This window comes from Oreochromis aureus, linkage group 9, assembly GCF_013358895.1.
Source record: "Oreochromis aureus strain Israel breed Guangdong linkage group 9, ZZ_aureus, whole genome shotgun sequence".
NCBI lineage: Eukaryota > Metazoa > Chordata > Actinopteri > Cichliformes > Cichlidae > Oreochromis > Oreochromis aureus.
Window position 1 is genome coordinate 8,268,087 of NC_052950.1, and position 27,087 is coordinate 8,295,173.

The window sequence follows — 27,087 nt, forward strand, 5'->3', positions numbered from 1 at the left end:
TTTTTAATTTCTCTTTGATATTTGGGCTGATTGTTTTTACATTCATCGGGTCGCAAAGAATTACCAGATTTTTTTTTACCTGACTTTTGTTTCTAAGAAAAATGAGAGCCACATATGAGGACATTCGTTTACAATTTCGATAGGACAGTAGCAGTATAATGTCCTCGTAAGTGGATATCGGGCCCTTGTAGAGCAAAATTTAGTATTTTGATCTAAATAACCCAAAATGTGATGTCCACATATGTGGACGCCAGGTCCTAGGAGGTTAATTCTGTAAGTAGAATACAGCTTTAAAAAAAGGCTTTTTCAACTATCTGACCTCAGACGGATGCAGCTGGCACATCTGTGTTTAGTTTCAGTCTTTAGCAGCGATGGTCATGATATCACAATAAGACGATTGTTTTTTTTTAAACTCTACTTTCTGCATTGTGTTTACCTGCAAGGCTGCAACTCCCATTTCTTTTCCAGAAAGGTCGAGAATTGCTTGTAGTCAGCTGTTTGAGCTGTGACCAAAAAAAAGGTAAAAACTACAATCGAAAGGTAGAAGAAGGAGCTGGCAAACGGCCTAACCTGAGCCTTTGTTTGACTTACACGGTTATCATCAGTACAAAGTGTCTTTGGAGTACCCAATAAAGACTCCTCGCCTTCCTCCCTCTGTGCGAGGCCTTTCCAGCGCCACCGTGTCCTCTGTCTGTGCTGTGGAGAATGGGACACACTTGGCCAGAGGGAAAGCTGATGCAATTCTTGCTGTTGACGGGACAGAGCTCAAGCGGCAATGCATTGAAAGCCATCACAAAAATGCTTTCCCTCCATCTGGGAATTGGTCACAGCCACTTTAGAACTGAGACGATTTCACGTTTCACTTTTCTTTTTTTTTTTATTCTCACACTTTCCCCCCTGTGGCTGCCGTACAGCGGCCATGGAGTTGCATTCAGAAGTTCAAAAAAAATAAGAGGAAAAAGTTTTTTTAGCGATGAAACACAGACGGGAACAGCATGGCTAATTGTCAAGTGGCGTGACAGCTGAGGCTGAGGATTCAGAACAGATAGGAGGGAAGAAGGAGGGAGGCTGGAGAAGAATTTTAAAAAGCCCCTGAAAAACAAGATGCTATAACCTATCATAAAACAGACTTTTATATGATAACCAAAAGGGTAGGGAGAGAGGAACGAGAGAAGGTGAGCACATTACAGGATGTGAGTTGAAGAAATGTTCCAGTTTCCAGTCTCAGGATAAACTCTGGAGCGATTTGAAAAACCTATTTAGCTCCTACCTGCTTCAGTTGACAGAAGCGAGGGAAAGAAAAGAACTGAACTGAGTCTTATTTCATGGGCCTCTCTCTCTCTCCAGTAGGGAGCTGCAACACTGCCGCTACCTTAAGCCCCCGGAGCAAGGCTGACACTCATCCACTCTCAGCTGGTTCCACTGACTGTCACAGCAGCTGCCAATCAACCGCTATCTACCTGGATGCCTGAGGGCTGCTGGAGAGAGGCAAGAGCAGGGGATGGCGAGAGCTGATGATGAAGGGGGCGAGACGAGGCAGAGGATAGGAAAAGGGAAAGAAAGAAAAGAGAGGAGTCGGATGAAGCCGGGCATTCTCTGCAGTCTGGGTAGAAGATGTATTTGGAATTTAGAATTTCCATATCTATAACACAGAGAGCACGGAGACAGGGCAGAGAGAAAAGAAAAAAAAAAACAGAATCTCAGGGAAGCCTTTCATGTTGGCCTCCTTTGATCTCTATCCAGCTTTTGGCAGCAAGGTGGAGAAGAAGAAGAAGAAGAGATGGAAAGGAAGCGGCTGAGGAGGGAATGAGGAGCTGTTTTGACAACCAACCCCCTCCCTCCCAAAACTCCCAGATACATCCTTCTACCCACCCACACACCCCAGCACCTCTGATCTGTCATGAAGCCCGGGCATTAGGAGTGGCACTGGTACAAAACAGCCGTCCCAAGCGCTCACAAAGTCAAGACAACAGAGGTTATTAGAAGTCACGGGGCAGCACTCGCGGTGCCAGTGAAAACATGTAATACCTGCACTGCAATGCTCTGACGCTAATCCATATCTGCCACGGCAGCTTTTTTACAGCCCAGTGGAAGGGACGCCTGACACGAGTCAACCGGCGACAGCCCCCCCCCCCGTCCGCTCAATCCACACCTTCAATTAAAGAGCACATCTGAAGTCGTGCCAGCCTGCAACCTGCTGTGAATATTTATTGCTGTAGCTAAAAAGTCTCCCCTTAGAGGAGAGATTATTTATTCATTTGTCTTACTTTTTCCCCCCCTTCCATTCACATCACATCCAAATGGTAAAATTCAATGTGGGTCTAACAAGTACTGATTACTGCTTAAAGAATAGGCACATTTGTCTCCTGCAGTTGGATGTGAGCGTGTGGATGTCGCTCCGTGGAAATTTCTCATATTTGTTATGAGATGAACGAGGGAAAGATTAACACTTTGCTCAGTGCATTATTCAAAATGATAAATGAATGGATGGCGCGTTGTTATGCAATGTCTGCGGTAAGTCATATATACTGCCTCTGATAGCACAACACCACACACCCTCACACCCACACAAACAGACCAGGTTTCATCTCCCCTCCCTATCATTTATCATCATTTTATTGCAAGGGCACCAGGGGCGCAAAGTTATTACGGGTACAGTAGTGGTGGAAACTGCGAAAGCCACTTACTCCACCAGAAACTCCAAGGACTCGAAACTTGTTGAGTAATAGCTACAAGGCACCATCCCTCATCCACGCGCCAACCATCTATCCATCCACCTGTCCATCTACCGTTCACCTCACTTGACACGCTCATTCAGTCATGAATCCCGCATGCATCCATCACAGCGTACACTTTTTGATCATGTATTGGCATGCACACAGATCTTAATACACCAATGACCCATCTTTCGCTGCTGAATCGGTGTCTTCATTTTCTCATTTGCCTTAATGTACTCATCTAAGAGAACATGTGTCATGGTTTTGGGGTTGGATCTGAGCTAACCCATTCAAAGTCCAAAGACACACAATAAAACAAATTAGCTGAAGCATTAGATGAACAACTCCCATGTTTTGTTTGCAAAATTATTAATGGAGTCTGGCGGAGGGTAATGGCTTCATTTTCTTCTTGTAAAGAGCGTACACTTAAAACGCTATTGATTTCTAGTGGCTAAAATCCGTTTTACTGTCTGCTGCTGCCAGTGTCCACAGCAGTATAATACTTTTGTTTCTGTGCTTTCTGTGCTTGTGGGGCTGGGGGGGTGCTTACCGCCAATTTACTGTAGGTTACACACTGACTGACACTGAAACTAAACACAGAAACTAAACTATCCCAAAATAAATGGAAACAGGCTACCTAGTTATTATATCATTATAAAATACAGTTATCACTAATTAAAAATGCAAAATAGTTTTAAATGTTTTATGACTGGTAAATGAACTGGTTTTTATTTAGCGCTTTTCCACTCTACCTGACCACTCACAAGAACTTTTATTTCTATGCTTCCTAGCTAACATTCACCCACATTCATACTCCAATCGATGCATCAGAAAGCAACAGGTTGGCAGGCGAGGGATCGAACCACCAACCTTCCAATTAGTAGATGACCTGCTCTACCTCCTGAGCTACAGCACTGAAAACTGCACCGGTGCCAAACTCCCAAAAATGATGCAACCCGCAAAACAGAAATTGTTTTATGACATTTTTTCCCTCCTCATGTCTTCTGACTGTTTTTCTACTAGGTTTGCATTTGATTACAGTCAGTGTCACTACTGGTAGCATGAGGTGACACCTATTTTGTGTGAGGAGAAAGAGGATGAGAACTGCCAGAGTTACAAAATGACCTCCAGCAGGAGGCAGATGTCTCTGACTAAACACAGAAACACACTTCATCTGGTTGTCCTTAGGGTCGGATATCCTCTATTGGGCCAAGTGCTCACTGTTTGGCACTATGGAGCCTGATTGGCATTTGCAATAAAATAGCAGAATTAGCATGTCCACCACTGGAGCCCTGTGCTTTTCACAGACGGGAGCAGGTTCACCCTAAGTGACAGATGTGAAAGGATCTGAAGAAGCCGTGGAGAACGTTATGCTGCCTGCAACATCGTTCAGCGTGACCGATTTGGTGGTGGGTCAGTGACGGTCTAGGGATACATGTCCATGGACAGACATGCAGACCTCTATAAGCTAGGTAAAATGAAATCCTTGGACCCATTTTCATGCCCAATTTCTCTGCAGGTTGATAAAATTTCCATCAAATGATATGGCCTCCTTTTATTCCTAAAACATTACCCAGTCAATAATAGTGAAGATATCCAACATGACTTTTTCCGATTGAGATCTGATGTGTTTTCAAGTGTTAACTTTTTTGAGCAGTGTGTTTTGTTTACAGTCTTCTCCCCTAACCTTGTTTGCCATCTTGGGCGTTTGCTTTGAGGTTTGCTTGTCTTCTTCTAACACTTCTCCTGGTTTCTGCATTTGCGTCTTTTAATCGGGACCCCTTCATAGTGTGACCTTTACTTGTAACTTTTTTTTAATGAATGACTGAAGGCAGCATTGTACTTGCACAAACCTTCCTCCTCGTATGCCAGAGTTCTCACACAGCTTTCAATATTTAATCTTTTCCCCCCGTCCATTATTTCTCACACACACCGTGTGTCGAGCAAACCAACAAAGTGCTTAGTCCTGTAGTTTTCCTGCTTATTAAGACCATCAAATATTCAGGGAATAAGTCTCCAGCACTCTGGCCTGCCATCACTAGCACTCCAAGTAACCCTCATATGGCACCCTGCAGCGCTTTAGAAACATATGCATATTTCAGGTGCTGTCACATGGGGTTGATACAAAGGGAAGAAGCTCCCCAAGGGCTGACTACGGCAAGACCTGAAATGATGACACACACCTCAAAGCGAATGTAACGTGTAAAGACTGTGCAGCACAAGGATGAATATCGCCTTCAGTTTAATGTTTTGCACCCTCAATTGAAATTTGAATAAAAATATGAACTTCAAATACTTGTTAGGCTTAAGATTATTCAGTTGCAGTAAACATTAAAGCTTCACCAAGACTCACCACAATGGGCATTAAGTTACATGTTACGACACAAGATTATCAGCTTTCGGGAAAAGAACAGTCAATTTTGCTCCAGTAGCAGACCTGCACAACACAAACATCCTTTCTCACTTAACGCAGTGGTGACGCGTGAGGGCAGAGGAGGAGGGTGGTGGGAACGAAAGGCGAGGGCGAGTTTGTATGCCAGTGTGCAGGAAGATGACAGGCTTAAAGAAAAATAATCCCTAAACAAGCAGACGTAAGCCCCGAGATTGGTTTACGCCACCATACTGGCTAAAAACATTAAGTCATCATTTCTTTCACTTTTTAAAGGAAAGTAGCTCGACAGGTATTCATGACTTGAAGGGGGAAAAAAACCCCACAAGGTGGGAGGGGTGTTGAAGTGGACAAAAAGGCAGAGAGAAAATATACAGAGCAAGCAAAGTTTAACCAGATTAGAGACTCATCCCTTTTCAAATCCACAAGGCTAAATTCCCGTCCCTGCCTTTGAAGTTTTCCTCCGCGTTGGGGAAAATGAATTCACACATATCGGGCCGCCGTGAGTGTGAGAACTACCTACGCAGTGCTGACTGAAGGGAAAAATTCCTACGACACCCCCGATACGTTCTTCCGTGTATATTAATACCTCATAACCCTCTGGTCGCATGTTTCAATTCAACACCATTCAAGTCTGGGAAATAAATAACACTTGTCTGAAGGCGCACACACACACACACACACACACACACACAAAGGTCTTTGCTGCACATCTCTGCGAGTGGAAAAAAGAGAAGCAGCGAGGAGGGAGCAATACAGAAGGAAAAGTGATGACATATTCATGAAAGCAATTAGGGTGGGTGTCCATAAGAAAGCAAGAAACACGATAAGCATCTTATGGGTTGAATTGCCATCAATCACCTGACACTAATTAACACTGTGCAGACACATGAAATAATGCTGAACTAATCTTGTTCCACCAGCCAGATACACTCTTAAATGTTATCATATTAATTATCCTATTCCAGTATAGGTAAGTGGAAATCTTTGCATTTTAGAGACGTTTTTTTCTTTATTTTACCGAAACTTCACAAATGCACAACTATTCTTGTTCCGTTGCTTGGGCTCCCATTTGTTCCTTTATAGGAGATACTTAGGCAGGCTGCACTCAGAGCACACGCTGTACCCAAAAATAGTTTGTGGAGTCTAATCATTTGTTTATTGTATCCTGTATCGATTTTCTTGCCTTACTGTATTCATTTTGCTGTCTAAACAGAGCGGCTGAGGGCACCTTCAGGTGTTACGCCCTCAAACTGGTCTTAAAGAAATCAAATCAATGCAATGAACCTAGCTGCTCTCACAGTCTTCATCCAGCCCACCCCCACCACTCCGTGCACATGCCCAATCTAATAATGCCTTTCCTCCCCAGCCTTGATTCACATGCAAAACAACAGCCAGACACTCTGTCTGGGGGGTGCACTCACAAATACACACACACACACACACACACACACACACACACACACACACACACACACACACACACACACACACACACACACACACACACACACACACAGATAGAGTTATGTGAGCACACATACCTGCCAAAACAAACTGCAGATACACAAAAGCACAAAAGTCTCAGTTTATATATTAGTATTCTTCTCCCAAAGCATTAGAAAAACCCATAGTCTAACAGTGCCTTTCAGAGGGAAGTGCCCTTCAATCTTTCATTGGTTATGCACAAAGCTAGGAGGGAGTAATTAAAAACTCTCCATCCAGGGACCTCGGCACACACAGAGAGAGAGAGGACCAAGAGAAAAAAGGGAAAGCTTCAAACATTTCAGGCCTCCCTGGTGAAAAGAGATGGAAGGAATGAGTAGTAGAAAGTGGAGTGGAGCAGACAGAGAGGGAGGGCCTTATCCTTGACAAGGCCATACATCCTCTGTAGTCAAGGCGGATGGAAATCAGGTAGTCATACCTTTAGCGAGGCCAGAACCAATCATTAATCAGAAAGATTTCACTTTAGGTTTGTCATATCATATACGCTTGTCCTAAGTGCTTAAGGTATTATATGTCACAGCAAATTAATGAAAACATCTAAAATCTTTGGCTCTCAGAGCATGACATCAATAGTTACTCATGTGTTGGAGAGATAAAGTGCTTTCACTGTAACTGCACAGGAAATATTGTGATTGGACAGGGTGCTTCTGACACACATTTCCAAACATACTAGTTGTCTTTCGGAAGCATACAATATTTCTATTTGTGCACAATAACAAAATAATTTAAGAAAAATCAAACATTACCAGGGTCAACATTATTAGCCCACTGTACAACCGACCTTCTTATTGCACAGTGCTACAACTTTGTAATGCTCAAGGCTTGCAAAATCAAGCTAAATCGGAAGGTTAACTTCCTGTTTACACACAGTATAATAACTTCAATCAGGGTTTGAACTGTCACCGGAAAAAGCATCATGCCGAAAACTAAAGAAATCAGTTTAAACTTGAGAAAAAGAATTGTTGATGCTCACAAAGGAGGAGATACAAAGTTATCAAAGCGTTTCCAAGTGTCAAGAACTGGAATGAGAAGTATCATTAGGAAATTCAAAGAGAGTCACACAGTACAGAGCTAGTCTGGCAGAAGTAGGAAGCAAAAGATTTCAAAGACTGGAAAGAAAACTAGTGAGAGATGTGTCTAAAGACACCTGAACAACTTCCAAGACACGAGTGCATGAGTTAGCCAAGTCAGGAACATAGCCTCAAAGAAGACTAGATCCCTGCACGGGAATGGACTGCGAGGCTGCAGACCAAGAAAACCTCCACTTCTGCAGAATAGGATGATCTATAGAAAGATTCTGCATACTGGAAGTGTTTCTGTTGGTTAGATGAGATGAAACTAGAGCTCTTTGTACACAGAGATGCTACTAAAGTTTGGAGAGAGAGGGGAGACGTGTACAACCCAATGAAGATGGTCCCCACAGTGAAACACAGTGGTGGGGAATTTCATCATAGTGAAAGGAATCTTGAAGAAAGAAGGATTTGTAAAGATCGTGAAAGAAAAATCCAGAAAAAAAATGGGTCTTGGTAGTTCCTCTGTCTTCTAAAATGGCAACAACCCAAAATGTACCGTGTTCTTGGTGAAGAGGTGCCCTCAGAAAACCAAAGTGAATGTTATTCACTTGTAGCCTGCACAAAACCCTGATTGAATCCCATTGAAAATCTGTGGGGTGAACTGAAGACCAAGGCCCAGTAGACCTGGAAGAGCTTGAGAGATTCACCAAAGAAGAATAGGCTGGGCTTGCTCAGGAGACATGTGTGAGACTTCTTGAAAACTACAACAAATGACTGCAGGCTGTTATCAGGCAAACAGAACACACAAGTGACTATTATCATCAGGGGGGCTAATAATTTTGACCCTGGAAGTTTTTGTTTCTGTGTGCAAACTAAAATAAGAATCCAAAATAAAAACTAGGATGCCTGGAAAAGCTGTATAAAACATTCTTTGCTGTTTATCAGAACTTGAGAAATCCTTAAAAAACTGAATTTTCATAGAGAACGTTAACAATCCTGTCGTCGTCTGAACATACATATGTATAGTGGCTATGTGAGCCAGCATTCAACATGACAAGAAGACTGAGATTTATATACAGTTTTCAAATTAGGGTTTTTGCATCGCTCTCGGGTGGTCTTCACCCAGTCACCAGGGATGGCCTCAGGTGAGCTGCCTAATACCCCGAGGCCATGGACCAACAACAGAGGCTGTGCGTGTGCACAGACTATTTTGCATGCAAAGGTAAGCACTTTGAACCCACATAAAGTAGACTTCAAACCAAATGCCTCAATGTGCTTAACTGCTGAGAGCAGAAATTACGTGGAATGCATTATATACACAAAAAATAATTTCATGTGCTTTGTTTCTCCAAGCTGTTCACTCAACTCACATTTAATAATAATGAACTTTAAGGAAAGGTATTGTTGTAAAAAGGCAAGACACTGGTTAGTAAAAAACTAAATAAATAAATAACCTAAATTTAATTTCTAAAGCACCAAATCACAACGGTCACCTCCAGGCACTTTATACTGCAAGAAACTGACCCACTGGAGACAAAAGCCCAAGAATCAGAAAATGCCCTATATGCAAGTACTTGGTGACGTTGGGTAGGAAAAACTCCCCTTCAACAGGAAGAGAACCATGCTGAGGTAGGGGCAGTTGGCCAGTGAAAGGGAAGATATAAAAGAGGAACACAGAGAGAAAAGCACAAAACACAAACATCCAATCCGTCATCACAAATCATGTGTTTAAATTAGTAATAAACCAATAAAATTGCTAACTGGATATCAATTTGATACTTTGTAGTTTAAATGTGCAACAAACTGTGTAAAACTGCATTATTTGTAGAAAAGCAAAACTGAAACGTTCTCATTAAATCTTATATATCCAGGGTGCTACGTTAAAATAGACTGTTACTTACAACTCAAGTGTAAGTATCCACACAAGGGTAATCAATCAACTTGTTGAAATATCTTCTGTGCTTCTGAAGGGAGCCTTTTAAAGCCTCAGAAAGTAACTCAGTGATGCCATCGGGGTTACATTGAGTTGCCTTGGATACTAATATAGTGAGGCTGCATTCCTAACTTCGCGTCTGTGTTCACCAGCCCAGGAAGATCTAACAAGTTGTCCTGTCCATTATGAAAATGTAGGACCTCAGTTTTTTCCAAGCGTGACCCAAAGTACAGACTAAACTCTAAGATATGATGAAGGTTTTTACTTCAGAAAACCTCTGCTATCACCTTCTAAACACTAAACACTCTAAACACTCATAATATAATACGTGTCTCTCAAATATGAGGCCAGCCACATGCACATTTTATAAAGCACAGCAAAGGAATCCAGACAGTGCCCTAGTGGAGACTCATATTTATTTCTCTATCAAAAAGACAAATACAAGCCAGGACTGGCAGACAGGAAGAGACACTGGAACGCCGCAGGACCTTATACCACACACACTTACCATCTCCCTCACAATAGTTACCATAGCCCTACCTAGCTGAGAATCTGCCAGTGTCCTGACACTATGCTAGTCAGCTTGTCAGTCAGTATGGCAGATGCTCAGCCCAAAAATACATCAGCCACTCAGCAGTTTAGTAAGCCAACAAAACCCAACTATTCACTAAGTAGGTAAGCCAAACATTCGGGGTGTTATCTAGTAAATCAGCAACAAATATACCAGTGAACTGTGAACCCGCCAGTCAGTAAGCCAACCAGTGACCCAATCGCCCAGGCAGCCAGCAAGGAGGTATCCAAGTGCAGCTTAACAACCCACTATTGGCAATGAACTGAACAGACATTGAGCCAACACCCGCACACGCATACACTTAGACACACAACTAGCCAGTGGGGACAGCACTGTCATTATCTGCCATCTGCAGGCCTGAGTGGCCTTAGCCTGGAGGGGAGAGGAAGCAAAGAGGAGGGAGATGAAGCAGGGAGAGAGGATGCTTGTCCGTGTGTGTATGTTCTTGTGTGTGTCTGTTTGGTGGTGGTGGTGGTGGTGGTAGTGGTGGTGGAGGGGCTAAATACACAATGTGAGAAGAGACACACTCTCAATAACACACCGAGACAAACAGGAAGGCAACAAAGGAATGGCTCTGTGCCCACCAGCGAACATACAAGTCTTGTTTTTTGTGTACAACCACTGCATCTGAAAAAACACCACCGCGAGTGTGTTTGCATGTGTGTGTGTAAAGCTTACAAGGCTGGTTATCACGTGTGTCTACCTCACCAAAAATGGCCTTAACGTGATACAATTCTGAAGCATTTATGCATTTATTAATATTGTACTTGTTTGTGTGAATAGCTGTGCATTAATAATCGAGAGTTCTGCAAAGGTAGAATCCTTCTACAGGAAATGCAGAATGTAAGAGGTTGCTATCTGAAGATTTCAAGACCAGGGAGAAAACTCAGTGCAGAAGCTTCAGACTGAATAACAAGGACACAGGCTGCTGAGATTTTGAGATTGTTTTTCTGCTGCTTCTACCTTTCCCTGCTGTTTCCGTGGCTCCGGCCAAGCGCATCGCCTTTACAGAGCTCTGCACCTTCACGGAAGGTTGTGGAAAAAGCGAGCGTGTGTATTATGGCACGATGCAGTCAATTTTATGTAGAAGTCTGAAAGAGAAATCTTGAAGGCAGAGACGATGAGAGGACTGTAAGATTGAAGAGAAAGAAAATACATGTAGAAAAACAGCCTATCAGATGCACTGCCAAAGATGTGTGTGTCTAATCTGCTTCCTCTCAAAAGACAGGTCAGCACACTATTTGTCAAAAATAAACTAATACTGACAGCTTTTGGCCATTTCATAAACACTGCCACATAAAAACCCTGACAGCTAAGAATAAAATCAACTCACTGCATCAATGTTTGCTTGGAAAAAACCCATGCACCGTGCAAGCCGAACTGACAATCCAGCTGTCTCGCAAATGCCAAATCTATTCGCTCAAGCTTCAAGACAAACCCTCGAGTCAAACATATGAAAGAGTAAAACCGTTTCATTTTGTAGCCCGTCATCACAAAGGTGAAACTTTTCCGCAGGTCCCCCCAATTCGCACTGTTTTGTCTCCTAATAACCTTTTTGAGCAGACTTCTAGATCTAAGCTCATCCCCTCTGTTCTTCCCAACTGCAGGTTAGAGTCTTTGCAAGGCAGCTTGTGCCCTCTAGTGAATGCCACACTCCAAACCTTACAAGTTATTATACTCTCTTTCCTCTGCTCACTTTTTCAGCACACACTGGCAATGGAAGGCAAATGCTGTTATGAAATATGCTGTGACTTAAAAGTTGATGACAAGGATTAACAGCTAGAAATCAGGTATGTTATATACCTCACTCCCCCCCAAGATGTGACATAAATCTGCTCATTGCTCGGAGTTACTCAGTGTTTCAAGCCCCACTAAATGAACCGTCTCGCTAAGGAACAATCGGCCCATAACCGGAGCGCTACTAGTGATCTCTGAGAGCACTTTAGTGTTAAAACGGTCAGTAAGTCAAACAAATGAACGCTCTGTGTAAGAGAAGGGATGAGAGGCCATGATGCGCCCCTCCCTGTGCATAATGGGAGGTTACGCGACGGGGTGTGGGGGTGCATGTCTGGGGAGTGCTGCTGAACTCCCGTAACCTCAATTATTCAGCATTAGGCCTCAATATTGATTTCCTGTTGGATCGACTTACTGAGTCCCCAAGCGCTGGGACGGTGACATGCTATAGCCCCTTCCCTTGGAGGGATCTTTAAGAATGGATGGATGGACGGGAGTCTGTTAGGGGGAAGAGGGAAAAGAGATACAGATTCATGGGAGGAGAGGAGGGGTGTAATTAAAGATTCCCCTTATCAAGGATGTGATAAATGAAGATGCCACAGCTCATGGGCTAGTTAGTTTGCGAGAAGCGAGGGGAGTGATTAGTTCAGCTTGATGACCTTGGGAAGAGGGTGACACTGCTTAGAGGTCAGAGGGTTCCCATGACTGGGCCTCCTACTAAAGAAGGAACAATATTTACTTTGGCTATATTTATGTATGTGGCTGTCAGATATGGAAGGGATAACAGGCCATTTGAGATTATGGTCTTAATACTGGTGTTGAGGGTCTTGGGGTGTTAAGAGTCACTTTCTCAATCTGTCATCAGTGCCCAAGTTTTTCTTCCCCCCCCCTACACACACACACACACACACACACACACACACACTTACCAGCACAATCAGCTGGGAAAACCAGTCACGTGCTGACAATCCAGGAATGTGTCATCACATCCATAAAAGAAGGAAAAATGTCTACTTCACAGTCACTGTGTCCTTGGGCAAGACACTTCACCCGTTGCCTACTGGTGGTGGTCAGAGGGCCCGGTGGCGCCAGTGTCCAGCAGCCTCGCCTCTGTCAGTGCGCCCCAGGGTGGCTGTGGCTACAAGGTAGCTTGCCATCACCAGTGTATGAATGTGTGTGTGAATGGGTGAATGACTGGATATGTAAAGCGCTTTGGGGTCCTTAGGGACCATAAAAGCGCTATATAAATACAGGCCATTTACTGCAAACCTGGTCAAATGTAGGTCTGTCTTCTTCTGTACCTGGCTGCATGGTTGGACGTGGGTCAGGTTCCAAATAAAACAGATGGCAAGAGTTCCTTTCTGCAGTTTCTCCTTGCCCCAACCTTGAGAAGCTGTGCTGGGCTAAGCACAGCTCTGATCTGGGCTGAGCGGGTTTGGAAGGTTGAAAACCGGAGGGGGGCCAAATCTGAGGCCCGGAGCCTGATGGAGCATACGCTAATTCAAGGAGGCTGAGGTGGATGAGGGGTTTAGAGGATTGAGTGGAGGTGAGAGTGCGCTGCAGTCGATTACTTCTCACTTGAATGTGGTGTTCAGTTTAAAAAATGTACTCCTTCTCTTGGTTAAGCCTGAACTATGCAATAAATGCCAGAAAATGTGAAGTTTGGGAAACTGGAGTGTTTATTGAACCTTTAAAATAAATTTTAAAAATTCACACAGATGACGTAGCTGTCTCAAAAAGCCTTGGTGCTATCATGACGGCATAATCCCATTTGCAGAAATTATCTCTTGTTCCAAGCATCTCTTAAAAGATGCCACTGTACTAATGTTGAACCAGACTTTTTTGTTTTTTAATTCTAGAAATATCTAATTGACACATTATGAGAGCATCAACTCAAGAGTTTGCTTGAATATGAAGCTGTACTTGTGTAAATAAACATCCTCTCTCCACTTGATCACAGAAGTATCCTACATTTCTCCGATCAAGTAGAAAGCATGTTTTATTCTGCCAAGTCAAAGAAACGGTTGATCACAAATGTTGATCTACTTCAGAGTGGTTTTAGGACTCTTTTTGCATGTATCACTTACTTTTACAAAATGAGAACAATCCACACACAAACGATCTTTTACTTGAATGATTACAGCTACTGCAACAAGAAGCAATGATGTGTCTTTTAACATTAAGTAAAATCAGTCAAAACTGCTTGAATGTGCTGATTAAAAAAAGAAAAAGTAATCTCGCTGCACTGGAATGTTGCAGCAATTGACACAAGCTCCACGGCAATCTGTGGGTGTGCTGAGGGTGGGTAAGGGGTGCAGGGGGTGAGATTGGGGTCTTGGCAGTGTGTATTTAGCTGTCGGCAATTCAGCTCCACCTCCTAATCAACCCTTAATTGGCAGTGTTGTTGACAAGTTCGAGCCGTAGGGCCGGCCACAGTGCCTGTTTACTGCTGTCTCCTCTTTTTTTTTAACTGCAAACTCAAAGCAGTGTGCTCCACACACACGGATGACTACATGTCTGCCTGAGTAGAGTGAGTTTCACGTCTGCATTATGTGTTGTGCCGATGTTTCTGTATTTGTATGTTTCAGTTAGAGCCGTGTTTTGAGCTGCGCTCATATCTGTTGCAGTAACTGGCAGTAGAAATCTGTCATGACAAATGATGCTGCTTTGCTGCACTTAGTCAAAAACCCATAACAACGAAAAATTACACAAATCATCTGAATATCAACAGAAAAGGTCATTGCAGATACCACCTGTCAACTTTTGGCCTTGCAGTTTGAGACTTAGCAAAAAGTTGTGAGTGTTGCAGCCCACAGGCAGAATTCATACAAGTACACAACGCTTTACTTTGGCAGAACTGCATAACAGAGGAGCCGAGTTCTCAGAGTTCAGGCCCCCCTAGCACTCAGAGGGTTTTAGAAAACACCAAAGAGATGTTCAGCCATGGGATGAAGAGGGAGATAAGGAGAGATAGATTGAGAGGTAAAATAAAGATCTGCACTTCACAAGATGGCAGAACTCGTTGTGGGCCCGCACATGAATGTAAATGAGCCGGTGGATCACACTGTCAGACACTGGCTCTCAGGGGTGGAGAGGAAAGGCTCCCCACCTCTTTCCTGTCCATAAATTGTGCATCAGCACTCAAAGTCTGTCAGAACTCTATGACATCTATCTCCTTCATGTTTTGTTCATTTAAATATTGCCTCTTGTTCACTTTTACTGCCTATCATTATCTTTACCTGTGTTTTTCTGTTTATTCTCATTTTCTTAGTAAAAGCCTGTCTCTAACCACTTCCTCTGCTCTCTACTACTGACTTCGACTGATGTACATCAGTTGGCCAATCTTTTTTTTTTTTTACCTGCAAGTCTTTGCAAACTTCATAGTATGAATACGGAGCGATAAATGAGCTTCTCCACTGAAGCCTTACAGTTCATTTGAAATGCTATTAGACTGACATTGCCAGGCAGCCAGAGCCTGACACGGTGTAAAGAACCACAGCGAGAGGTGTGAGAAAGTGATTATAGCCATTTGAGAGTCTATGTTTGTGTATGTGTGTGTTATTTTGTACTTTAAACTTTGAGAAAAAGTTTTGTGATTCTTCTGTTATTGGTGGATTTGAGAAATTAATTTAATTAAAAAGAAAGGATGCAGGTTCAATCAGCGGAAGGCCAGAAATATTACCTCTCCATTGTCTCCATTATAATAATAGTTATTATACACTGATCAGGCATAACATTATGACCACCTGCCTAATATTGTCTGTCCCCCTTTTGCAGCCAGAACAGCCCTGACCACTCAAGGCATGGACTCCACTGGATCCCCGAAGCTGTGCTGTGGTATCTGCACCAAGATGTTAGCAACAGATCCTTCCGTTGTGAGGAGTGCCTCCATCGACTGGACTTGTTTATCCAATACATCCCACAGATGCTTGACTGGTTTGAGATCTGGGAATTTGGAAACCAAATCAAGAACCTACAAGTCATTGTTGTGCTAACCACAAACCATTCCTAAACCGATTCTATGAGAACCAGCTTGGTTTGGCAATCTGAGCTACAGCAGCTTATTTGTTTGATCTGTTGGATCAGACCACAAAGGTCAGCCTTCACTCCCCACGTGCATCAATGAGCCTTGTCTGCCATTGACCCTGTCTCTGGTTCACCACTGTCCCTTCTTTGGACCACTTTTGATAGATTATGACAACTGCAGAAAACCCCACAAGAGCTGCAGTTTTGGAGATCTTCTCACCAAGTCCTCTAACAATGTAGTCCTAGTTAAACTAGCTCAAATCCTTAAACTTGTTCATTTTTCCTTCTTCCAACACATCAACTCTGAGGACAAAGGGTTCACTTGCTCCCAAATGTATCCCACCCACTAACAGGTGCCATAATGAAGAGATAATCAGTGTTCCTCACTTCACCCGTCAGTGGTCATAATGTTACACTTCATCGGTGTGTATGATGCCACACTCTAACTGTAACATTTCCAGTCTCTCCTCTTATAGCTGATTCCAATTTCATGCAAATAACCTCCCATGAATTCTGGCTTGGTGCAAAAGTAGCTCAAGGAAGAAAAAAATAAAGACAGCAAAAGCTTCAGGCAAAAAGAAAACTGTTGACTCATACTCCATCCTACTCCATACACCTAAGGTAAATGTTTCTGGCCTGCTCAGTTCCACCACCATGCCAACACCAGCTGGAGATCCATCCCCACCCCCCCACAGCCCTGCTCAAAGCCTACTTAGTAAAGTGAAGCATACAGCAGCAGGAGCTGAAATGTAAGTTCTTCTAGCAGGTGGACAGCTGATCTGCAGAGAAAACAGGCCTTGGCAGGCTGGTATGGCAGCAGTGTCTTGAGATGCAACAAAAAGCTCTCCACAGCCTAAGCCGCTCCTTCAAAAGATGTGTAAGCTGCAGATTTCAAGTCAGAGTATCAGCAGGTTTCTCAGCAGGGAAACAGCAGCCTGTGACACCCCCATGATACGTGCTACAAGAAGTACATGTAAACCTGTCCATACTTTGCTATAGCCACATAGAATAAGGCTTTTAGGAAAAAAAATTAGAAGTACGCTGTTAACCAAATACGCTTTCTTGTTGTTGTTTTTCCTGTGCAGGTATTTCAAGCTCTTAGTTCCTTGACCTTCCTTAATTCCTTTGCTTGAGGAGTCACTGAGAATGCACTGAATTGGGCTGATCCTCTACTATGCTTCACTTCTGTTTAGACTCTAAAATCTTTTATTTTGACCTCAGTTGCAGAGTCAGTACTCCAAGATGTGTTATTTGGAAGATTCAACAGCTACTTCTACTCAAACATTTTCTAAAACAGCACCTTCAAATGACATCTCCATAAAGTCACAGCAATTATACATTTATGTAGAGCTTTTTTTCCCTAAATGTTGAGTTTTAAGAGTCAAGATTTTTTTCTTCCACATCAGTAGATGGAATATACGAACACAAGTAGCAAAATGTGATGTCCTTATCAATTGTGCGATAATGTCTCCACCAGTAGGTATTAAGTAAGTTTTATAAAAGACTTGAAAAATCAATTCTGCACATGTGGATGAGGGTTACTGTCAACCAGTTTTCTTTCATTAAGCTCTGTGTGTTTAATTTTAACTGTCCTTGGAAAATCTGACAAACAGTAAAGCCTTATATCTGCACTAGCCTTCAACAACGGCTTATGAGCTTAGTTCAGGTAGTAGTTAAAATCCGTCTTTAATAACCCAAGTGAATAATTTTAAAAAGGTACAAAAACAGAACAAGAAAATGTGTTTTTGCATGCTACACTTTTCTCTAGGGCCACCTCGGGGACAGCATAAGCCAGAACACCTCGAAACAAGCCGTGACAACACCCAGGCCACACCTCGTTATTTATGCACCACATGCACCGTCCTAATTCACCTTTCTCATGTCTGTCTCCTGTTAGCAGTCCTTCAAACCAATTAACACCTAGACAACCATTCAGCTCTGATTCCAAATGTCTGGATGCAATTAGAAGAAGGAAACATGGACATTTAAGGCAGGAAGGGGATTTAAGACGCTGAGGAGGGAATTGAGACTACTGTTGGTTACCCCAATAATTGGGAGGTAGAAGTCATTGTTGGTAATTGCGAGTGAAAATCAAGGATAAGGCGAATAATAATTTCGTCTCCGTTTTCAAGCCTCGGAAAGTCTTCGTTTGAAACCTTGATATGAAGTAATTAATATTAAAGTAACCACAAAAAAAAAAGAAAAAGAAAAAAGAAATCAAGGCACAATGGTCATCCATGCTGTTTTGAAGTCGTCTTTAAGACTCCCATGGGAAAGGATGGCGAAAGCAGCACTGCACTGTGATCTCCAAAGGCTCCGCCTCATCCAGATTATCGCTATGTGGGACTGGCGCCAGTGGTTTCGACATGGCTCGGATTCCAAGCAATGCCCCCTTCGGCGAGGTTTTGTTAGACGCATGTCACAGTACTCATTAGCACAAAAACAAACAGCAACCACTACTGGTCTATAATGCGACCGCCGACCAAGATCTGAAAATCCGCCTTGAAAATATAGAAGTCAACGCAGCACGACTCCGCACGGAAGACTTTGAAGTCGAGGTGAAATCCTGTGTGTCTCGGAAGTTTTTTTTTTTTTTACCGCAAATATATTCCAATCTGTAAGGTAACGTTGCCTTATTGGGTGGGATTTTCCACACCCAGAAACAGTTTGGTGAGAGCGATCACAAAAAAGATGCATGTGGTGCAATTCCCCTAAGTGCAGCTTTGTAACCCATCAAAGATGTTTTAATTATATCAAACACCAAACTAAGGGGTTTACAATCATCCCATCTGCCAGTTCTCTAACTTAACAATCCTGTAGGTTGGGTTTTTTGTGTCACGTGTAAAACAGCCCAGTTAATGCAGGAGTGGACTCTTCAAACTGTGAAAAAGTCCATGTTAGAACCCAACCCAACTTTTGAGGAGACCAAGGGTCGAGTTTCATATTAGACCATTCCTCATATTTTGTTTTTGGGTAATGTTTGGTAGGTTTTAGTGCAGCAAATCGGGAAGAGTTACGACAAGATCAAAGTTTATGTTGGAAAAAAAAACCCAACAAAAAACTATTTAAACTACATTAAACATGCTAGAAATGTATAGGTTACAAGTGTTCACAGTTTAGCCTCATGAAAAGGTAGCAACAACTATATATATTTTTACATGCACTTGCACAGGTGCTACAGGCCACAAAATTTTTAAAATCTAACTGCTGGTCACACCATCTCTTACAAGTGACCTCTCCTTTTCAAAGACTGTGCGACACCCTAGTAAAATGTTGATAAACAGAAACAAAGTGACAAAGTGGTAACAATAACAGATGTAGCAATAAACTTAGAAGTTATGGTTTGTCCTTAACCTACAGTTCTTCCGGAGGTTTCTTCCTGTTAAAAAGGAGTTTTTCCTCCCCACTGTCGCCAAGTGCTTGCCCACAGGAAGTGAGGGGTTTTTTTCTGTGTTATTGTAAGTTCTTACAATAAAAAGCACCTTGAGGCAATTGCTGTTGTGACTTGGCATTATACACAAAAACTGAACTGAATTGAAATGAATGTTATTTGTTGAATGTTATGCATGTGTGGGTATGTTTGATATCTTAGTACTTCTGCCCTTAATCCTACATACATGTCTGTATTTCATCTAACAGCAATGCCTCATCAGACATGTGGCAACACTGAAATGGGCGAATATTCCCACTTCCCTTTGCAGGCTTTAAATTATTCATTCCAAACAGAGGCCCAAAAATACAACTTAACTATATGATGGCCTAATGAGGGCTATTGATCAACTAATTGATTGCTTTATGCATGCCCTAACTGACTGTCCACTGATCCATTTGGGCAGCTCATTACTTAACATGCATTACTCAGTGCTAACCACTAAACAGTGAAGACTGATATGATATTCTTGTTGACATTCATTCTTTAGCTGATATTGCAAAGTCAGGGCCACGTCAAAGCCCCGGTGACCATTTCAATTCAGTGAATAAACAAACTGTGGCAGAGAGGTGAGGTAATTCAACTGCCAGGTTTGATCTGTCAATGAATGACACGGGACCAGTAAAGAATTGAATTTATGCAAGCTGTTACTTACCCTGTTTGCAAACCAAAGCCCTAACTGTAGCTTCTCATTTTGCCAATTCCACTTTTATTTTCAAGCTGTTAGAGCCAATTGTGTTATCCATCTTTATACTGTGCCCTTTTAGGCTCATAAAATTGACAGCTCTAGTCACATAGACCCTTGGCCTTCAAAGCTTTGGCTTTCCAATAAGTGTCTACAGTGTACATGCCTTGCATCTTAGGGAGGTATTGAATAATCTACTCTGAGATTTTCCCACAGATTTAGAGGTGAACCAAAACACCAGTGTCTCCTCTCTTCTTGTGGTAAAAGAAACCCTGAAGAGCATCTCTAGAGAGCTCTTTACATGAAGCAATTTACTAAACACCCACATATTGACTTTGGCCCGACTGGCTTTCTGGATTGACTTTGAGGTCTTGGGTTGCAACACAGCTGGCTGACCGACAACAAAGCTTGGACTGTTGCACTCACATTGCATTCTCCTGCAAGCAAAGATTAAAAAAAAATTTTTTTAAATGGCCACGCTGTGAAAATGTTGCTTTTTCACTTTAAACATGTGATTAAGGCACAATAGAACTTGCCGTCTAAATGAATAACAAGCAGGGGTTATGAACTAGCTGCCTGGCCTACTTTTTCTAACCTTTTTTTCTATTTTTCTGTGGTGCAGACACGCTTCCTTTCCAGAGTAAACCATGTGCGCACTGACCATTTGACAGAGATGACAGTAGTGTGATGCCCTTTTTGCATTCCCTTTCAATAAAACAGTACTTGGACTCTTTGGGATTGTTTTCTAAGAAGAGAGATTAATAGAAAGGGAAACCAGCTACAGCGATGTACCCCCCTGCTAACTTTGAATTGGTTCAACAGAGGCTAAATAGTCAGGTTCATCTGGAGGTCACAGTGTGGAAAGTTCAACTTTCACAACTTAGTTTGGCCTTCCTTTTCTTTCAAAGTAACCTGACTTATCTGATACTCACTGTACATGCTGGTTCTTTCTCCCTTCACATTTCATTGCACACTTTACAGAAAATTGTGGCAATTTCAAATGTGACTATAAATATAACTAATATGAAATATAGAGTTACGGAGTGCAGGTTTTGTTGTATATGACACAAAACAATTCAATTTTATTTATATAGTGCCAAATCACAACAACGGTTCACTCAAGGCTCTGTATACTGCAAAAAGCAAAGACCCTACAATAATACCCCCTACTTCCCTCTGTCACTTGGTGACAGAGGGAAGGAAAAACTCCCTTTCAACAGGAAGAAACCTGCGCCCAGTTGGGAATGAGGGGAGGGAGACAGGACACATAACAAACTGTGGAAGACAAAGATGAATAACTAATGATCAAATGCAATGCACAGAATACCCTAATGCTGTCTTCAATAGCGCACACTACAAGCATGCTACAACACGCCAATTTACCTATTCATAGCCTAACTAGCATGGATGTTTCCCGCCCATCATCATTATCTTAATTTTAAATATTAAGTTATTCCTATAAATAAAACTAATGTGTTAAAGACAAAAACATGCATACAAATAAGGGCGATGCCATTGTGCAGCTTCGGTTTAACCCAGGTTTTTCCTCCCTATCAGAGTGTGGGGTTTTTTTTGAGAAGTTAATTGAAATTCATTCCCCTTTCTGGGATGGCACCATTTAACTGGATCCCTAAAATTTCTCCATACAGGGCCAAACTCACACAGCACTGCAGGGGTCAGGGGAAAGTGAATGTTTGGCCTTTAGGTGATTCCACTGAGATGGAGTAAAATGTCCCCTTTCATTGGCAATTCACATTCTTTTCTTCTAATTAGAGTGAAACAGAAAGCAGTCCAGGTTTATGATCCATTTACAATTCTAATGCGGTCCACATGCTTCAAATAAATATTTTGGCAGCTGATAATAGAATAGTAATTGTCCGGCAAAATGGCAACAGAAGAATGGCAAATGGCAGCACAAGACACATAGGTGAACCAAGCTCCTGCTATTCTCGTCCCCTTGTCTACTGTCAAACACTCAGTGGAGGTTTCCCGCCAGTCCCTTGCCATTTCAGCCGACAGACATAGCAACGGAGACACACAGGATACTCACGACAAGCACCTGGAACCATTCCCCAGTAGCAGCGCCATTTAGGAGCCAGGTTCTCCACAGTCCTCTGGGGTCAGTTGGGACGCCAGGTCAGAGTTTGTCACTAATGGGCCTCTGTGAGTGCCAGTGTACCAGACCTGTGAATCCCCTTGAGAGGCATCAGTATGAAGGGCCCATATCTCTAATTGGGGGAACCCATGTACATAAGTGACAGATTATGACCTATAAATGAGAATTTATGTGACCATTAGACGTGCTGGGTGATCCCAGCAGAGATGGAGAAGGCGCTCATTAGCTATGCATTCCGAATGTCTGGCTCTGCCTAATTAGCCAGATAATATGCAGGCTACAGAGATTTTCTTGTTTTCCACCCTTAAACATTTCGGACCTTGTTATTTTGGTGCACTTTAAGGGCACAATTAGAAGGTGCTCTGAATTCTTGGTGTTTTAATTCCATTTGCATGTGAAAAGGCCAAAGCAACATCGAGGGAAAGCAGGAATCCATAAAACGCTTTGAAGCGAACAGAAAACGCTGCTAGTTATTGTTTTGTGATAGAAATCCAATTTCGACAGCTTTATGAGACAAGCCTTCCTTGTCACGCCGAGCTTGGATGAAGAGAATATTTACAAAATATTTAAAAAAAAAGCTTTGATTTGATATATCCATGGGGAAGGAAAACGCCGAGGAAAATGGCAAAAAATCAATGCAGTTGTCCAAAGGCCTTCAGTTGTAGGGTAATATCTGGGAGATTGATCGGTGTGATTAGGGATTTGACGGCAGACTCAAATATTTGCACATGAAGTGGCAGTATTAGTGCTGTAATATTGAGTGGTGGTGGTGGGGGCTGGTAGTGTCAGAGAGGGGGGCATGGGAATAATAGATAAAGACAGAGAGAGGGTAATAAAGACAAAGATGTTGGGAGGAGTGCTGCACCTATTCTTTTTTTTTAATTAATTGGTAGATATTTGTCCATATATTGGGATTTAAGAATGTGAGTCAAAGCCAAACAGTCTATTATTTCAGCATAAAGAGTGTTTTACTGGAAATGTGGTTACATAGATTTTTAGTTGTGAATGAATTGCCTCGGTAATGCGGTTTCTGATTGGCCATTGTGCCAATAAAGATAATGAAACGAGCACAGCTGAATGGAAAACTATAACATCTGATCATTAAGTCATGACTGTCAGAAAGACCGAGACAGAGATACCCCCTCGTCTTTCCTCCCCACCTGAAGCTCTTCATCTCTATTGGTTCTGCCTCTTTTGATCAGCTCATTGAAGGGCTCTGGCTTCTCCAAACGAAGCACATCCCACACTCTACACAATTAACTGGTGGTGACAGACAAAGCGCAGCTAACAGTGTTCGTATAAAAAAAAGAAGCTTCCATCACTCCTTCTGTTCTTCCTTTGTGCTGTGCTTTGACCTTGTTTCCTTTGTAGTGTGCTACCTAAGTAGTGTTAAAAAAAAGTAGTTTTCCACACTGGTAAAATTACTTCAAACCAAGCAGTACTAAGAAGCAGTTCATATAATAGCTACAGACAGGAATACACTTTCACATTTGAGTCGACCAGGCAAAAACAAACTGAAGTGAACAACAAAAAAACAAATAGGAAGAAAAACTTTGATCCAAACGTATTATTATTAATATTATCCCAATAGGTGTGTAGGGATTCTTCCTTCATATCCACTGCTGCTGCCTCTTGTTTCTCTCTTTTTGCAACTAATGTTGTCCGAGTGTTATTTTTCTTTAAGGAGGCTTTTTGAACCCCAATTGGGTACGAGGGCGGCAAGGAGGAGATGGAAGCAGGGACCGAATGAAACGACGACATCAGGCCGGGCGAGCCTATTAGCACACTTCACAGTTGGTCATCTCTCTCTCGTCTTCTCTCAAATGGACACACATAGAATGGTCTTCAAGAGACCCATTGAAGGCTGCTAGTTTGAAGGAGGAGAAAGGGGAAGAAAGATGGCGCTGGTTGCCCTCTGAGCTCCTATTAAAAGCTTCTTAAAAGCTGCCAGAGAGGCTGGATGAGTAGCATCCATCAATTAGAGGAAAATGAGTTGGAGGATGAGAGGTGCACAAAGAGGCTATATGTGTGTACTAGAGAAAAAGGTGAACACAAGCAGTGTAACCTTAAACTAATCCAATCGAACTACCTAAATTTAATACAAATGTATTGTTACTGGATCTCATTTTCCAACAAATGGTACTGTTGGACATGATCAGGGTAAAATAAATGAATTCAAATAATAAAATTTGTAATTAAAAAAAAAAGATTGCTCACTATCACATGACAGTATGGATGCCATAAAAGCAAGTAGCACTTGAGATTGCAGCTACCAGCACTCCTGCTGACACCAATCTATATGAACCAATAATTATAGATTCTAAGGGCCAACTGAACGTCTTGTTCCATGGTATCACAAACTCCTTACACACCCAAGTTTTTCCCAAGGCCACACCCACTTGGTCTGCCATCTGTTTGGCTGATCTAAGAAGCCAACCAAGCTCAATACAAATCAATAGGACGACACCTTCTGGGTCGGGGGTTACCGCCACAGCTCTGCACAGCCGTTTCAGCAATGCAGGCGTGGAACATGGTCCATGGTACATGGAACATGCTGTCCAAGTTCTGCAGGAAGTGAGAGTGGAAGATCGCATGGACCAGGGCCCCAAGCAGACATTCCCGGCGCACCATTATTAGACATTTGGGAACTACAGGTCTGTCCAGCATTCTTCACTGCTACCTGATCCAACTCCCAAACAGCCGATGATCAGTTGACACCTTTGCTCTATGTCAGGCTCCTTCCCCATCAGAGAGGTGACATTCCATGCACCTAAAGCTAGATTATCAGGCAAGGATAGGACTGCGAAGACCGCTGACCTGACCGCTACCCAATTCACAGAGCACCAATCACCTACAGCCCCTCCTGTGAGTGATGGGTCCACAGGAGGGCAGGCCTACATAGTGCTTTTGGATTGTACTCAGCAAGTCCCAATAGCCTAAGACCCAGCCACTAGGTGCTCTCCAGCAAGCACCCTTCAGGCCCGGCTCCATGGTGGGGCCCCAGAAATCCTAACCTGGGTAGGAAAGCCATGTGCCTTGGCTGCCTTTTCATTATTTCAAAAGAACTAGTTTGAATTCTTCCTCTCCTTTATGACTTACGCAGTATTACAAATAGCATGCTCACATTGTTATTTCTAGTGGTGCTTTTATAAATCTATCTTTTAAAGATAATCTTAGTAGTATACAGTGCATTAATTCATTTAGAAAGTGGCAATGATTGGGGCTACATGGAAGGAAGAGACTTTCCTCATAAAGAATTGCTCACAGCAGGTACACAACCACAAAAATAAACCAACAATTAATTTCAAGGCCTTTTTTGGACATTTCTGGAATGTTTTTGAGACTCTCTGGGCCCACAATTGTGAACTACAATTCTGGGACAGTCTTGCAAAAAGTAAACTTGCACATGTGATAAAAAGGGTTATAAAAAGTTAAATAGATGCCAAGCATTAAGAGAGTGTTTCTTATGTAGCAGCTGACAAGCCGGGGAAAGGGAATAAGCAAGGGAGAAACAGCTGCATAACAGAAAGATGAAAACAGGGACTGCGACATAAACCAAGATGAAACAAAGACACTGACGCTTTCATAAAGTGTGTTAAGAAAAAAAAAGAACAGAAGAAAGAATCTCATTGTTTACTGAACTCTCTCTGTTCTAACCTGATGACACGTACCTGATGTGACGATATCATATTTTCAATAGACGACAATAATTTTGCTTCTTTCTATTCACTGGTTTATCCTGTTCTTCATATAATTACAGCACAGAGATTACAAAAGAAACACCATTGTAAAACGAGATGCTAATCTGGGCTGAAAGTAAGATCAGAATTTACTACACTAGTTTAGCCTCATTTAACCTTGTTCTTAAATATCTTTTTTCTCAGAAGCTCACTTAGTGTTGAAAATCGTATTAAATACGTGAATACCTGTTTTGAATATCTACGGCTTCCCCACCAGATTAGGCTAAACACAAGCCAAATTACAAGTTTGACTATAAGTCTAAAATATTTTGAAGAGGAAAATTATTCAACTGAGAAGAATCTTTGTGTATTTTAATCATAAAAACATATAAAAGCTGTGAGGAGCTCTTTCTGTTGTGCACAAGTTACCAAATATAGTAAAAGTATTTCCTATACTATACTTTACAAGTTGAACTGTCATTCAGCAAAGCAGTTGATAAACTGTAACACTAAGGTACTGCTGTGATTATAATCAACAAACCATGGAAAAGGCTGATCTGAACAAGTAGGAAAAAAGTGCAGGTGTAAAAATAACATTAATCATGGGGAAATAAACATATTCATGTGGTATGTTAGTACCAGTCTTTATATAAAACACTTAACTGCGATAAAGCCAACTTAATGTTAGCAACATCTGTGATTTTTCCCAGAATGACAGTTCAGATATTAACAAATTATAGCCAGAGATGTTACTGCATGTGCTTTGTTGCTTCACACAGTACGACACTGCATCAGTCTGCTTCTGCCTACTCTACAGATCAGTCATTTTTAATCACTGTATTATTAAACTGCTACTAAGTCACATCTACTTTACATTTATTGCACACCTCATCTGAGTCCCTCTCCCTCCCTCTTTCATCACTGAGCCCACCTTACTTTGGAAGGCTACTTTTCCGATCACCTTACTGGGATCTCTGTCTTTGAGGAATGCTATTAGACATGGCCTGCCTTCATCTGGATCTAGCACTGACATCCCATTCATCAACACCACCGTCTAAGGAGATGTGGTGGTGGGGGGGGATGAACAAACACCCCATGATAATAAAAACAGACACCCACCTGGAGAAAAGGTACGAAACGCAATGAGTAGGGTGAGAATCAGCGAGGAGAGAAGGAGAAGATGGAGAAGAAAATGGGGGATGAAACTGATCAAGGTGAGTGCAGTGAGTGTGTGTGTGTGTGTGTGTGTGTGTGCATGTGGGAGGGGGGGGACATTCGTGGTCAGCT

The 27,087-nt window shown here is 42.3% G+C and overlaps 1 protein-coding gene across 4 annotated transcripts in view; it reads right to left on the reverse strand.

Annotated features, from left to right (window-relative positions):
* LOC116311274 (partitioning defective 3 homolog) overlaps positions 1-27,087 on the reverse strand; it is a 354,699-nt gene that overhangs the window by 247,902 nt on the left and 79,710 nt on the right. Inside the window, exon 1 of one of the 4 annotated variants that reach the window (XM_039617401.1) lies at positions 9,527-9,620. The exons of the other annotated variants lie outside the window; for them this stretch is intronic. The gene's annotated coding sequence lies outside the window, so the exon portion shown is untranslated. Of the gene's footprint in view, positions 1-9,526; positions 9,621-27,087 lie in introns of those variants that run through there. 4 annotated transcript variants of the gene reach the window in all.